The 16,756-nt window shown below is 45.1% G+C and overlaps 1 long non-coding RNA gene across 1 annotated transcript in view; it reads right to left on the reverse strand.

The window, feature by feature from the left end:
* Positions 1-16,756, reverse strand: part of LOC130603759 (uncharacterized) — a 116,822-nt gene that overhangs the window by 36,248 nt on the left and 63,818 nt on the right. The window contains exon 9 of the long non-coding RNA XR_008973277.1: positions 16,216-16,282. This is a non-coding gene — a long non-coding RNA (uncharacterized LOC130603759). The remainder of the gene's footprint in view (positions 1-16,215; positions 16,283-16,756) is intronic.

The following is a 16,756-nucleotide window of genomic DNA, read 5'->3' on the forward strand; positions in this document are numbered from 1 at the left end:
TCTCAGACGGTGGCTGTTGGGAGTGCTCTGTGGGCAAACAAGAACGAGACAAGATGACAGACATAGGTGCTCATTTCCTGTAGCAGTGTCATGCAGTCGCTGTCCTTAGCCCTGAATGCAAGGGCCAGGCGTTTGCCCAGCAACAGGAACTGCAGCTAAATAGTGTTAGTTCTGACATTACTCTTTAGAAGATGGAAAGTTTAAGTGGCAAGGGAAACTCTGAAAAGATTACAGGAATGGGAGCACAGGGATGTTTGGACACCCTAAAACATCCCCAGAGCCCCCAAAACACCCCTGGGATCCCCCAAGCATCTCATGTCCTTGTCCCCTTCCTGCTGTGATGCCATGATCCAAATCAAACCCTAACCCCTAACCCTAAACCCTATCCCTGACCTAAACCAGCGGCAGTTTCAAACAGAGCCAAGACTGCTAGTTGCCTTGTCTTAGAACACCACATGGTTTCCTCCATGCTCATCATCTTCAAAGGGTTGTGCACACTGTCGTGAGAGAGGAGGAAGCGTAGTAGTTTGTGGTAAGCTGCTTATTAATCTTTTCTCACTTATAGAATTAGGGCTTAATGAGCTAAGTGGTCCTCAAGAGTTATGGACCTGAGAACTAGCACAGTAACCAAATCAGTCATGGCAGTTAATCATGTTGCCAACCATGCATGGCAGTTTGCCTCCCACAGGCAGTAGTCAGATGTGATGATTCAATCATAGTAGCCTTCAGAGCCTTGGGGTCCAGCCATGGCAGTTAATGGGGGCTCTGTGAGCAAAACCTGCACAGTACAGCCTGCGTTACAGTCTCATTTCCCCTGCTTGGTTGACAGAAGCATCAAGTGCACTTGTGCTCTGAGGTCTGTGCTGTATAAATATTCTCAGGAAATAAATAAATGCCAGTGCACTTGTGCATTTCCCTCAGATATCCTTCTCCCCAGCTGCTGTGCTGACAGTACTCACTAGGAAGCAGGCATTTCATTCTGCCTCACTGTTCTGCTGCAGGGAGATGGGAACAAGATGCTCCTGAGGCAGAAAAGGGGGGGGGGGGGCAGCAATTTAGTTACCATAATATCGATCTGTTTGTTTATGGATGCACACACAAAACCTGTGTAGAAAACTGGAAACTGATTTGCCCTTACCCTGCAACTGAAGGGGAGGGCTGAAGACTGAAATCTTACTCAGAGGAAGAGCTGTGAGAGAGGAGAGAGAAGAGTTTAGGACTTGATGGCATAGATGGGAACCACGGTTCCTGTTGCAAGCTGACAGCACTGGGTTTTGCTTGGCTTTGTGTCTGCAGGTGGCTCTGAGCCACAAAAAGCCCAGCCTGTGGGACTGTTCTGGCATCACCTGGTTACTGTTGGGCACAAACGACCTTGTAACACGCTTTGTTGCCTGGAACATGCTCACTCCTGCTCTGTCCCTGGAGACCGTCTCTGGGCAGACATAAAGTCACATCCCACCAAGTTCTCACATCAGTTCGGGTATTAAGTGCATGCAGGATGTGTACCCAGTGAGAACGCCTGGCTTTCAGGGATGGTTATCCAAAGGAGGACAGACCTCCTCGATTCATTATTGCCAGCTCATCTGATTAAATCGCTAATAACAACAGACACACACTGTTAATTTCTATGGCAATCTGGATTCTGCTGTTGACATTAAGTCCACTTGCCAGTGTCTATCACTCCCCATAGCCCACAGCCTGGGCTGAATTACCATTTTAGCTGGAACAGATCCAATCAATCACAATGATGGATTGGATATCAATGGATGGAGATCAGTGGACACTGCTCCATAGGATAGACACCCATTCTACTTCATAGCTGGGGTCTGTGGAGCTTTCTGCTCTCTCTTACACATCCTGCCTTGTTGCAAAACTTAGCTAACTGACAAGCCAGTATCAGTTTCACTGGAGAGTTATGCACAGCAAATGACTGCAGAGTTCGGTGAGTTTTCTCTGTTCTGCCCATGAGACACATCCAGTTTTGTCCTGAAATGGTGCACAGGCAGTAGGTTATCCACTGGTCCGAAGTCATTTCGTTTTGGAGGCACCCACGAATTCTGTGGCTTGGTCCTGGCAGTTACCTGTCATGTAATAATACTGTCCAGAACAGGAATCACCACACCTCAGTGTAACAGGTTTCAATAAGCAGAGGTCAAAACAGCAGGAAAGACTCCAAACTGGGATGAAGGCTGAAGATAGCTGGTCAACACATCTTAGGTCAATGGGAAGGCCAGGAAGGGATACAAGTACTGGAAGAGCAGATGATTAGATCTGTGATGTAGACACAGCAGCATCAGTGTACAAGTGTGGGAGTGCAGGTCTGCTGCAGGTCAAGATCTGTGTCTATTAATAAAGTTCCTTGAATTTCAACCAGATTTTAAATGACAATAAGGATATAATTGACCAGAGCTGAAGTGTTTCAGAACTGTAGCTCAAAATGGAGATGGGGGTTTCCACACAATAAGTTAGGACTTGATGGGACCAGACCACATAGCCTGCATCTACTTCTTGCTGTTCCTTCCACTCGTAATCACTCCCAACGCAATCAAATACAAAACTAGGGCCTCTTTTGGTCTCTTTTTGCATGTTGTCCTATATGAACGACAAGCATGGGTATAAAATGCCAGGGAACATCCTCTATGTTGTTACATACATCGATATGATTCCATTGACCTGACATGACCATTTTTGTCATAAGATCCCACTCCAGTGCCTGAACTGCAGCACAAGATTCTCCTTCCTTTTCTTCATTCTCCTTTCACTGTGAACTCAGCCATGTCCTCATTTCAGAACTGACCTTGGCTCAGGGACTGAGAATGAGAACTCCCCTTGGTAGCTGCCCTCTCCCTCCGGCGGAGCCTGTCTTCCCACAGGGCTCTGTGTGTTTTGTCTAGTGGGAAAGAGCCAGCCCGTGCTATCTCCGGTGTCCCTTTTAAACGACATTAACCCCAGGCTGGGGGGGGTGTTTGAGCTGCGCTGGGGAGGAGGCACACACACGGAACCCGCAAAGCTGCTCCGCCGGCTCTGGCTGCTCTGCTGACTGGCACCACCCCAGGGGAGAGTATGCCCATGCATCACAAATCTGCTTTCTGGTTCCCCTTCCACCCACCCCTGTGCGGAGCTCTCTGCCAACTCAGCTTCTGTATAAATCAAAGGGAAATATTCTCCCCCTCCTGCTTTTTTTCTTTTCCTGAACAGATTGGATGTCATTATGTGCAGCTGAGCTTGCTGAGGGGGTGGTGGGGAGGGGTGGAGGGAGGGAACGAAGAGACAGTTATAGAAAAACACTTGCAGTCCATCAGAGGGGGAAAACAGCCTCCAGCTACAAGTAACCAGCACTTCACACACACACTGATTTACTGGGGAAACCCACAGAGCCTTAATATGTAAAAATAAAATAGAGTCGGGAGAAAAGAACGGGAGGGGGAAGGATGATATCCCTGCTCCGGGAGCAAGGAGAGACACATCACGGGGCTCCATGGAGGAGCTGGCTGTCAGAACACCTTCTCCAGCTCTCTGACACATTGGGGGTGCTCAGGTGGGAATTTATAGAGCACATGCCGTCGTGCAGACATCAGTGCACATCCAGACTGCCATGAATAGTCCCAGTGGCTGTGCAGAAAGGCTTCTAGCTCATCTTTTATGAAGTGAAAAGCACCCTTTTACTCCTCCCAGCCAAGTTGTTCACCAGGCAGTGCAGCCTTCCATCGTTACTGAGGGGACCACTAGGCGGGAATGAGGGAAAAAGCATTGGAAAGGAAAAGGGGAGATGGGAAAGAGGGGGAGGGCAGGAGGAAAAACAAGGAAGGGAGAAGGGGGGAAAAGAGGAGTAAGAGGGGGAGAGAGGGAAGAGAGGGGAAAGGGAGGAAGAGATTGAGAGAGACAGACTGAGAGGAAAGCAGGGGCAGGAGCCAAATCCATGGCATTCAAAAGCAGCAGCTTTCAGAAGCTTTGGCTGGGGTGCAGGTTTGCAGAAGCTCTGGACCCAGAATTCCCTGGCACACAAAGCTTGCTTGAAGCATCAGAGTGCCCAACAGGGGCCTAGCGGAATAAACAGCAAATAAAATACCCAACACCCACAAAAAGCCTATGAATTACAAATGAAGGTGAGGGAACAGCTTCCTTGGAACAGTACTTCCAACTGCAGGTGATCTCGTGGTGGGAGCTGTTCTACGGAGAGGCACCAGCACGACCAGTGGCTCCAGAATAATCGGTATGGACAAGAATAAGTGGGAGGAAGAACACATTCCCTCTCTGTACTAAAGCACAGGTAACTGCCTATCTCTCCAGCCAGTCCTATTTTAATACAAAACTAAATTACTCCGAATATTCTTATAAACCTTTATGTTACAGCATCTCCTAAAGCCTCAGCTGACACTGCTATAAAGTACTGCTCTCACTTAAGTTAAGCCAGCCAGAAGGATGGTTATCCACCAGGATTTGCCTAAGATCACAGAGTCTGGGACACTATCACCAAGAGTCCAGATTTCCTCAATCTCAGCCTCATGCCTTAAGCAAACAACTATTTTCTCCCAGGTTTTAGGTGCCTATTGAAATGAGCAGAGACTGAATGCAAGAAACAAAAAAGACCCCAACCTGTAATTCTGTTCACAGTTCTCCAGTTAATTATCCTCAGTGTGATTCCTTGGTCCTGCACAGAGCAGCATCCTGCTATCAGATAATTAAAAACAAGGTGACAGGATTGAATAAATGCTGTTGGCTCCACATTATGGACGGGCAAACCAAGTCACAGGGTGGAGTAATTTTCTTCAGTGCATTTGACAGGCAGCTCTTCCTTCCAGGGTAATCTAGTTACAGATGATTCCTACTGCCCCAAGAGGGTCTAAGGGTGCTGTACCAGGCTCCACACTGCCTGTGCTTTGCCTTTTTACAAGTGGGAGAGTACAGCAGGAACACAACGGGAATGTTTTCCTAACAAGAATAGTACAACAGGAATGTGATAAGCTACAAAGACGACAAAGAGGTCTCAGGAGAGCAGAAAAGCTTGACAGCTAATGTACTTTAGGTGGACTTTCCATCTGCAAGGCTTAAAGGTCTAGACTTCTTCTTCCTGGTCCCTGCGAGAAGTATCATGCATTGAACTGGAGAAGCCAACCCAAAATGTCTGAACTTTCCAAACAAATGACTCTGTAACATTTTACAAACTGCTGACCCCAGCCTAGGAGACAGAATAGGAAATGATACAAGAACTAGCACATCTCTGTATCTGTAGGTAGCACACAGTAGTGAGATGTTCTAGTATTTCTAAGCTTCAATCTTTTTCTGTCATTTAGTGTGAAAGGAAATGATTCTGCAATGAACAACACGGATAAAGTACAGTGCCCCACAGCCTTGCCAGGGGCTGCACTGCCTGCAACTACCTGTGGAGATACTTATGGCAACCAGTGGTGTACAAGAAGCAGACCTATGGCAGTATATTTCCAACAGGTTTTGCCTCCTGGATGTAGGAATGCCTCAAAAAGCACAAACATCTGATAATCACCACCTTCCCAAACACATACTGCGTTATGTCCAACTTTGCAGTGAAATAAAGCAGGTTTTGGGAAAGCACATTCCCTTACTAAAGATGCAGAGCAATAGAGGATCAAAGTGTGTTCAATCTTCAGGGAAAAAAAATTACAACGCATAATAAACCCACATGGGAATATGAAACAAAAGGAGTCATTAAAAACTGCTTCTGAATTGGTCGGGTTTTGTGAGGGAGAGATCATTCCAGAGCTATTTGAAAAACCCAATTCCAACTGCAGTTGTGCAGAGAATGGAAATGGTCGCGCTATAAAAGGGGCTTTGGCTCCTTCACCAGATGACCGTACATGTACACTGGAAAGCAAGCTGCAGTCCTGCCACAGGGCATTAAAAATAGGCAGAGATCACGTACCACCAAGGAGCAGCGATTTGCTGCTACCAAAATAGTTTACAGTATTTAAAAAAATCTGAATCTACAGATAGCTCTCTTGGCAGCAAAAAGCTTCCTCATGCCAAGAGGAAAATAATTTGCATCCCTGGTGTCAATGGTAATACTACCATGCTGCCTTCACGCTCCAGGAGAGGCAGCCAGTTCAGCACTGCTTTCTGAAAGAAAACCTCTGAAAATAACACAGAGAAGAAAAGAAATTCACATTGAAATTGCACCAGAGCTGGATCTGACATCAGCAGGTGATGAATCATTCTTTAGTCAAAGCATTTCTCTAATGAAACACAACGCTGGTGTTTGGGATTGGGCTTTTTCTCTTTGTTTCAGTCTGTTAACAGCCCTCAATGAGTTAAGTTTTCAGGAATATGGTTGCCTTGGTGTTATGCTCTCAGCTGTGAGCAGCAACACGTACCAGAAAAACCCCAGCACTTAAGTGGATTTTTGTGAAGTATTCCCCACTGTACATGTGTAATTAATTAGCCTCCCCCTGCTCACACAGCCAGACCCTCGGGGACCTTCCCCTTTTCCTCCTTCCAGATTCAGCCAGTGACTCAGAACTGCACTATTCATCCAGCTGTAGGTGCAACACATCCCTGGGAATGATGCAAAGTTGCAGCATCCATTCGGGTAACTGGAGGTTGGAGCAGTGTCGCTGCTGTTCAGCACCGCAGAAAGTTCACAGGGAAGAGTGGAGCTGGGAGCGATCTGGGCAGTGGGTTTTGTCTGAGGCCACTCGGTGATTCCACACCCAGGGCACGTTCCTGTGAATCAAGCTGCAGGAATGAGGGAGGAGGGCTGTGGGAATGGCAATAAACACCAGCACCTGCCCCTCATTAAGAAAATACCGCGATTGCAAGCCTGGGTTGAAGCTTTTGTTCCAATGTGTCGCCTTGACTCTGTGCTGTGACAGTCAATTTCATGCGCGCTTGGCTGGAACTACACGGCAAGTGAGTTCCATATTGCCAAGCACAGAAAATCATATTGAGATACCTGTTCAGTGCTCATCATCATTGTACCAGAGACCCTCACGCTAAAAACCATGTACAGCCAAAGAACAAATTATCCATAATTAACAGCACTTTGCAGCACTTCTGATTACATCTCCAAGTGCTTCAGCAGCTTTCATTTTCTGCACATTGCTGTGATACCAGGCAGTGCTGTTACTTCTCTTTTAAAGCTGGTGCTGTGGAGTGTCCAAATCTGCTGAATTTAGGGCAGTTTGTGAAGGTTTCTTCATGCCCGCAGCAGGCAGAGCAGTGGGGAGGTGGCACACTCTGTCCATACCCCTGACCTTTCAAGAACCAAGACGTTCCTCCCTGTTTATGTGTTCTTCAGCTGAGGCTGAATGTTGATTTTCCTCAAGCTAACATCAAAAGTCCTGATCTAAACTGGAGCCTAGTGCCCACCAGGTCACAAACCAGGCGCTGGGTGCTGGATGTACTTGCACACGAAGGGATGTGTCAGTTCACAGCAGCTCAAGTAGTGAATACAAATTCTGAAGACTGATTACATGAAGTAGTGTGTTGCCAGCACTTACAATTTTATTAGCAGTACCATAATATGTGCTATTTCTCTTGAAGATGCAGCTGCTTGAATGTCATCTGAATACCTCAGCCTTTAGGAAAAAGTGATCTATTTTTAAAGTCATAATTATGCCACTCAGGATTCTGAAGTACAGGCTTATGCCTTTATTAGTGTAAGATTGGCAATACTGAACTTAAAAAAAGCCCAGATCCTGAAATACCTGAAGGTATTTTAAGCAAAGGGAAAGCTTGAGAGAAATGGGTGACAGGTTTCTGCCCCTAACTCCTGCACCGAGTCAGGAAGGAAGGCACAGACTCTCAAGTGAGGGCACATGGAAGGGGCACCGAGAAGCAGCAGAAGCCTGCAGCAGTTCTGTGTGATGCTTATTGCTTTGGGCTACTTTAAGTTAGCAATTATTCAAGGCCACCCAAAGAAGTCCTCTGGGTTGTAGAGCACAGGGTGGATCATTCTGGTAGAAAACAAAGTCCACTGAACAAGAATGGATTCCCATCACTGTTCAGAGAGCTGGAGATCTCACAGAGCTAAAACACACCAGCCAGGAGACAATAAAGAAGTGTAACTGATGGTCCATGTGGCGCAGCTGAGTCCCGATTCACATCATCACAGCTGCCTTCAGGATTCCACCCTGCAGTTGGTTCTACCCACACAAACCTCACTGTAGAATCAAGACTTTTATTTCTGTGACTCTTTTTTGATCTAGAGCTGAGCAGCATCATCTTCTTGATTAGAAGCCCCACTTGCTTGGAGCGGAGTTTTCCTGATAGTTTTCTTTCTATGAATTGCTCCATCAAAGGACTGTCATAACAGACTGTTTGCCAATTTGAAACCCAACAGTTTGTCTGCTCTAAGTGTTAAAAATGTTGTCTTGGCAGTTGGAGTTTTTGGGGGATTTTTTTTTTCTTGCATTAAGTGACTTGATTTTTCCTCTGCTCCTACAGCATGTCAAGGAAACAGGAGCACTTCAGTAATTGAACCTACTTTTTTCTTTCACTTCAAATAAAACTCAACACTTACCCTATGAATTCAGAAAGTAATTATATTTTAACTGTATAAACTCTGCAAAACTCAGCAGGTTTTTTGCTGAAACCTATAGCCATTGCTGGTCCAATACAATTAAATTGTTTTAAAGAGGGATTAAAAGCAGAAGCAAGATGGACATATGTTTTATTTACTGAGAAGGAAAGATTTGAGGCTAAGAGTTCCCCTAGACTTTAGGCTGTCAGATAAGGGTCTGTGATGACTCAAATCAGGCTCTTTCAAATGATCCTTCACCCACTTACCTTTTCACTCATTACAATCATTAAACGACTAAAGCTTTACAGTCTACTTAAGATGCAAGAAATACTCATTTTATGCTCCCAGCCTCTAAACCCTCTAAAAATCCACTGAATTTGCTTTACAAACACCTGCTCAGCACCCAGGAGAAGGTGCTTATGTGAGCAGAAAGCCAAAGGATACCTGCAGAGGCTACTGTACTATGAGCAGGAACTCCAGGAAATACTTCAGGGCAAAAAACAAAGTTAAAAAACCCAGACTATCAAGAACCTTAGATTCTTTCATTAAGGATAGATGAAAGAATTACCTTGTAATATCCCAAGGTTTCAAAAGGAGAGAGGCACAGAACCACTGACTTTAGCGATCCACTTTTATCAGGACTCACTGTTTCATCCAGCCCAGAGCATCATCTAAAGCCATTTCTTACAATGACAGTTGCAACTGTGTAAATCACAGAAGTCACAGCAGTGTGAAACTCATGAGAGTGAAGGGAGAACCAGGCTTCCAGAGAACATGCCAAGTAGACAGGAAACACTAACAGAGGAGAGTTCTCTCACCCCCCAGGAGCAGTGTGGGCAGCCCCAGCACTGGAGATGCAGTTTGTGTGCACACGTGTACCTGTGCAAGCTCAGCATCTGTGAAGGGTGTGGGCAGAAACAACCAGAACATGCTCCAGAAGCCCTCAATTCAAGCTGTGAGGATGGTTCTGAAGAAAGGTGCCTGTCTGAACCCCAGGAAGCAGGCGCCTTCCTGCTCCCCAGGAGCCGGGGTGGCTGCACTCGCGCTCGCTGGCAGCGCTCCGAAGGTGCCGCTGTCACTCTTGTACAGGGCTCTGTGTGTGCTGTTTCATTTTAAATGATTCATGACTCCCACTTCTCACTTCATCTGCCTTTGTTTTCCTCTGCAGTGCAATGTGTCTGATACATGGCAAAACGTGCTGCGCTAACGCCAGCACTGTTAATGGTTTCACCTTAATGTCAAGGTAACGACGTCTGCAGATACAGCGCGGTGATGTAAATGGGCTTGAGAGGGTTTGGATTCCACTTCTTTGGCCTTGTAAAATTGTAGAAAACAGGAATACGAACAGCTTCCCCACTGAATCATCGTTATCCAGTGCACACTATTTTATTTTTCTTTTACTAGCCTCCTTCTAAACTCATCTTCAGCAATAGCCCTTCCCAAAATTCACCAAATTCCTACTTCTCGTGACAGTAAACCCCAGATACCAACCAGTGTTTTTCTACACCAGCTTTCACACGTCTTTACAAAGAATCAGCAACCCTCTGAAAGGATGGAAAAACTGAAGCACAGAACCAGAAAATACCTTGGCTAAAACCACTCGGCAGGCTAGTGGAGGAGCTAAGAATAATATGATTTCTTGATGTTTAGTCTGATCCTCTGCGGATCGGGCTGCCTCATACCGAGAAGGTGCTCAGCGATTGACTTTATTTATATATTTACCACTCAAAAATGGCATGCTCACACATCTTTTTATTTTCATGTTAATCATGTTGTGGATCTTCTCCACCCACCCCCCATTTCCTCTGGTACATTTGTTCTATAGCTATTTGTGTAGAAACCAGGCAATTTCTGCTCCACCTGCTCATAAACACAATGAGAGAGAGAACACTATGTTACAGCACAGCCACTGCCTTAGCAACAGATTACAGCATCACTGGGAAAGGAACAGAGACCTTCTGGAGAGGAGGAGTGCCCTTTATCTCCCTGAAAAGCTACAGCAGGCAAGTTCTGCCTTTAATTATGTTTTCTGCAAGCCCCTCTTTGGCTTGAAGCAATCAGTAGTTATAAAGAAAGAAGGTAAAACCTGAACACAGAGTTTGCTCCTCGCACTCAGAAAAGACAAAGTGTGGTTAGTGGAAGGTTGTGAGCAGGCTGCCTTCCCAACAGAAAGTGCAGACATGGATCTGAGCACCCGGTTATGGTGGGGTGTAAATAATTTATTGTGTTTAAACACCGACCCACTGGTATCTCAATGTCTGGCAGGACAACTCTTGTATGGAAGTACGAGAGGGAAGGAAACCACAGCCCTCTGCTGCCACATCACTAGCAGCTCATGCATCTGGAGTCCAAGTCATGAACTCTCCACCCTATGAAGAAATGCATTTCAGTCAGTAGGCACAGTGGGACACACAAAGGCTGATATGGCAGAGCCTATCTGACATGCAGGTCATGGAGCTTGAGACCTCCTGTTTGGAAAATTAATCACATCTTGATGAACTGGTGAGCATAGGGTAAAATACAAAAAAGAAGGTTTTGTGCAATCTGGCCACAACCCTTTTTACGGATGCTAACCTGAAATGCAGCCACAAAGCAGTGGCAAAGCCCAAACCGTTACCTCCCTCACTTTCCAACCCCATCCACTGTGCCACACTGACTGCATGACACATGGGTGCAGCGTGAAGTGTCACTTACAAACCTGCTGTGTAAAATCTGGTCGTTACCAAGCACCTCCATTGTGTGTGTGTGTGCACTCCTGCGCTGCACATGGCGCTGTGCCGGCTCGCAGGGACACCAGGCCTGGCTCCCAAGGAGATGGGTGCCACGTGGGGAAGGATTTGCACGGGCAGCCTACGGAACTCAGCAAGTGCCATCTTTCTGGAGGAAGTCCCTCCTCTGACGCAGTGACACCACCTGTCTCTTTACACTTGATGGCATCTGCTGGCATTTTTTATGTGCCAAAGCATTAATGTGCACAGTGCAGGAAAGGGAGATACCAAGAATGATACCAAGTTCTTGGGTACTTAGAGATGCCAAACACCTTGGCTGTACCGCACCAGGGAACGGGGCTCTCCACTAGCATCACCTGTGGCAGCAAAACACAGGGGACAGCAAGTCATGCATTTGTCCCCACCATCTGAGGTGCCATTTTGAAAAATGCGAGTGACAGGGGATTAAAACCCTTTGCCACGAGAAGAGGGGGGAGGAAGGCAAATTATCTTAAAAATAATAAAGAACCCATGCCAGGATCAGGTACCAGATGGGTGGTAGAGAAATCCTTGACTTGTCCCCAAAAAAAGGTAAAGCAGACAAGCTTTCCTGACATTGCTCAGTCAGCCATGAGGATCCACCAAGAAGAGGCAGATGGTCTTTCATCTCTGAAACTATCTGGTCCTTGGCCTCTGCTGGGAATTTATGTTGAGGTGCCAATTACCAGCACTCTGACTGGTGACTTTCGAGAAGCAGACAGCCATCAATTTAATGCTGCACGAAGGTTCATAGACCTAATTTCACAAAGAATGGCAAAAATGGCAAGAAACCAGCAGGTTTTGGTAAACATTCAAAATAAGTAACTGTAAAACCAGGCAAATGCCTTTAAAAATGAAACCAGGAAAAAAAAGTTGGAACAAAGATAGAGACACACAACCCATAATATCTCATTGAAGCACTTACAGGCCAGCAAAGGACATTGTATTACCCTACATTGCCCTGTAGACATGTCCTTGTGAATGAGACAACTACATTCTCAGTCTCACCAAACATCACAGAGAAGAGCTGATGCCTTTCAGCCAGGGAAACAGGTAAGCTTGGAGTATCCCTTCCCATTTATATTTTATGGATAAATAGCAGAGTGCAGCCTCTAGTGCCATCAATATGGTTCCTTTCAAAAGCGCCTAAAGTTTGCAAAAAATTAATGAAAGAATCTGAAACAGACCTCACATTCTGGTGCCACCTGTCAAGCCTGTCCTTGTGTGAAACTGCTGAATAAGTCAACACTCCCTAGTCTTTACTTTGACAGCAAGGCATATTGCAGTGTGCTGTACTTAGGGCTGCACCTTAAATCTATCTGAGAACTGAAGCTGTCATAGAATGCAGCAGCCTGTTTATTAGCTGGTTCCCAACACACCAGGATCTAGGTTGACATCATATTGATTTCTGTGTGGGGTTTGACAATTTGGGTTTGACCAATAGTATGTAGAAAAACCTCATCTCTGTGTGTGGAAGAGATCCTGTCTTCATACACTGCGGCCACAGATATGGGTGCCCTGGGGGTGGCCACTTCCTGGAAGGATCCATCCTCTTCCAAGGTCCAAAGGGATAGGTATTAATGACCTATAGGTGTGCTGCAATCCGGAGTAGAGTAAGGCTTAACTTGTCATATGGTTAGTTATTAGAAGGTGCACGAAAGTGGGTGAGGAAGAAGTGCTGGTAAGCCCTCACTGATTTTCTATCACAGAATCCCACACCGGTTTGAGCTGAAGGGACCTTAAAGCTCCTCCAGCTCCAACCCCTTGCCACAGGCAGGGACACACACCTTCCACTAGAGCAGCTTGCTCCAAGCCCAGTCCAACCCGGCCTTGAACGCTGCCAGGGATGGGGCAGCCACAGATTCTCTTTGAGGGCTCAGCGGCTGGTGTACAGGAAAGGTGTACTAGCAGATACAACATGACTTAAACATGGGGTGTATTTCAAGTGGTGGACCCAGAGTGGTCATTAGCAGTGTAATGGGGAAATCAAGCTACTTACAGAACAGCATAAATTCATTATGAACAGGACTCTCTAACTTCTGCAAAGACACAGGGAATATATTAATTAATGGCTTTAGTCATAGCACTGCTGTTGGTAGAAGATGCTGAGACAAATGTGTAAACAGAGGAGCCTTGGGAATGTCACAGTAATTTAAAGTACATAAACCTTCAAAGCACTGCCTGTGATAGAGTGATACATTGTCTTATAATTGGGCAATTGCTTTCATTCCATGCTATAATTAGCACACAATTATGGTTATGTGAAAAATCGTTCTATCTCCCTCCCTTCCAGTTTGTGCCTGCTTAATCTAAGTAGAGAATATATCTTTTTTGCTACATTACCAGTAGGTCTATTTATCCTTCCCAATAACAAGGCCTCTTACCTGGCCAATGTAATGATCAAGACAGGAACTGAAATCATGCTATTCGTATAAAATATTTCCTATTATTATTTTTTACACCTCCCCAAAATATACAAACTGCTGCAACAACATGAAGTGAGGTGACTCACAGCACAAGCACCAGCAATCAGCGCAGCCGAACGGCAGCAGGGTTTCTATGCTGTGAGTGCAGTGCACGTGCTCTCTACTCAAGGCTGTGCTACAAAGGCTGGGTTTGGCTACAACACCTTTTTCTGAGAGCTGATGTTCAACCAGCAGTGACTTGCTGTGAAAAAAATTTGGAGCTCTGAATGGTAGAAATCTCACCCGATGCACTGATTTCACTGTTTCTGCTGTCTCAGTGCATGAGTCTTTCAATAACAACCCTTTTATTTCCATCATATCTTCCTTTGACTTTACAGAACAGCATAAATGACATACAAAAGACAGGCTGTATGGCTCCTGCAGACTGATCTGATACCGTTCTAGAGGCAGCCTGTGCCAGAACTGAGGTTGACACTAAGAGCTCCTATGTTCCAGCACAACACTCCACAACATTATCTTTCCTCCAAAATGCAAATGTTTTCATAAGCCTGTGCAAACTGTGTGCTTTTAAACCAAGAGCCTATGCCCAAGTTACAGCACATACGTTATATCTCTGCTTATTTGCACATGGCTAAAGGCATGTTCCATTGTTAATGTTAAGACAAGTTGCTCTGAAAACTCTCACTTGCTTCCCTACCCCAGAACTCGCTCTTGTGTGAGGTGTGTTTGTGTGTCACTGGTGGCAGCAGAGGGTCCGAGCTCTGCTGGCACACCCCACAGCACACAGCACAGATACCACCCTCAGCTTTAATGCAGTTACCATCTATTTCCTGCAGCTTGGAAGGAATCCTCAGAGTCCTTCCCTGGTGGAGCTCACCTCTCCTGCTGCCTCGGAAGGGTTTTATCTTTAGTAGAACTGCCTGGGTTCCCTTTAATCAAATCTTCAAGAAAAATTCCTAGTGTGCCTCTTCACACTATGGAAGAGATTAATGCTGAGACTTCTTGGACTTTGCTGTACAGGAGGGAGGGTCAGGTTATTACCTGATTATAGTGCTGCAGCTATGTGCCTCTATCATGGTACTATTTGATATCTGCTGTCTCCCACTCTGGCTGTGGTACCGTGGCCTAAATTCTAAACATGTAGAACTTGGAACACAATTTTAAAAGTACCGCAGAAATGCTGCAGGAGAAATGCTGCAATTCTGCTTTGGGAGGTTTCCAGTTCTGCACACTGAAAGGGGTAAAATTCTTCACATCACAGTCCAAATGTACAGATGCTGTATCAAACTGAACAAGGGCCTCTTGGAACACTTGTCCTCTCCTGATGGAAAGCACCTCCAACTTACTGGAGATCTAGAAGTACATCTCCACTGATACTTGAAGTCCCCCAGTGACATAAGAAACAAAGCATCATTGCACAGCACAATGTAAACTCACTGAAACCTGTAGGATTGCGTACAGGGTACGGATGTTAACTTCGGTAAGAATCAGACCAGAATCGGTGGGCACATGAATACTTTCACCCACTCCTATTGCTCAGATACAAAGAGAAATCTTTCTGCGCAATGTACTATCCACAGATATTCCCCAAACTATCCCTTCTCTGTGCAAACACATATGTATTGGTCACCAGACACTCCTTTATTTCCTATACCAGTTACTTCCCACACGTATCCATAAGGAGGGAGCAGGCACATACATAAATTTAAGGGGGGGAAATGCATTGCAGATGGAAAAGAACACCCACCACCATCTCTCAGGTTCTCTACAGTTAATCCTGGGGGAGATATTTGTCTGTGGGAAAAGCTTTACAAACTAAGTTAACAGAAAAAGAAATGTATTTTCATAACATTTGGGAGAAAATACTTCTTAATGGAAAATAGGGGAAAATAATAGCGGCTAGTGAGCTGAAGGAACTATATTCTCACTGACATGCAACAACAATAGAAGCTAATGCGAGTCATTTGCAGAAGGAAAAGTGAATAGCTGTGGCATATTTGCAAAGAATATATGGCAGTTTACCAAAGGCAAAGCTCCAAGGAATACCAGCTGGGACATAAAAAGGGAGCTATCAAAAGAGGAGGGAGGTATAACAGCATCATGGAATGGTTGGCACCATTTCTTTAAAGCATTTCATGAAATGAGATGTAGCTGCTCAGAGATGGTAAACCAAGGTGCTGCTGTCACTGCTACAGCTCATGGAGGGGGACAGGGAGTATGCAAAGGCACATACACACGTGTGTGTGTTCCTAGCATGTCACAAGATGGTACCAGTTATTAAACCAAAGCAGAGAATTCATTTTTATTAATAACTACTCTCCTATTTGGATCAGAAAGCACTTACTTCAAATAGTACTTAAGTATCGAATCTTTCTAATTAGAACACATTCCATTTGTGGAAAATTACATCCTACTGACTTTGTACTTTGACCTTATTATCTGGAGACGAGGATGGCCTATTGTTTTGTGCATCAGCTTTGCATCTTAGCAACACAGGGCTAAAGAGCTTAGTAAATAAGGAGGCATCCAAAATGCCATAGTAACATACCACTTATCCTGATGCTTGCAAAAAGTTGATTTCCATGTTTGGATTTGTCTAACCAAGGAAGCTGTCTCTGCAATGAAAAAGAAGTACATCTTAGATTTGGAAAAGAGATTGATAAACTCATTTCTAGCTGAATGCAGATTTTAAGCAACACAGAACAAATTGTGCAATATTTCATTCCCCAAACAGCTTTTAATTTCAGTTCCTCAGGATTTTGTTTTCTTTGTGAGGTAAATACTGCAGTTATTAATAATTTAGAATATGAAAAAGGAGTTGCTTGGATTTGCAAGAGAATCATTTCATTCCTTTATGTGCAAAGTAAAATTGTGAGAAAATACTGAATAACAGCATCCTGGTGATTTCATCTTTGAAATAAACAGTGTGTCCTAATAAAGAGGAGTCTTGAACTCCTGCCTGTATCCTTGGAGTCCAATTTATCCAGATTTCATACACAACCTGTGAAGTGAGAGGGTTTTGTGAGGACAAAGCTGAAGGGCTTGTGCCACCAACTGTTGAAGAGCCCTGTATTACATTTACAGGCAAG

This window comes from Pezoporus wallicus, unplaced genomic scaffold (genome assembly GCF_028554395.1).
Source record: "Pezoporus wallicus isolate ANWC-B61680 ecotype Strahan unplaced genomic scaffold, APGP_CSIRO_Pwel_v1 contig_13766, whole genome shotgun sequence".
NCBI lineage: Eukaryota > Metazoa > Chordata > Aves > Psittaciformes > Psittacidae > Pezoporus > Pezoporus wallicus.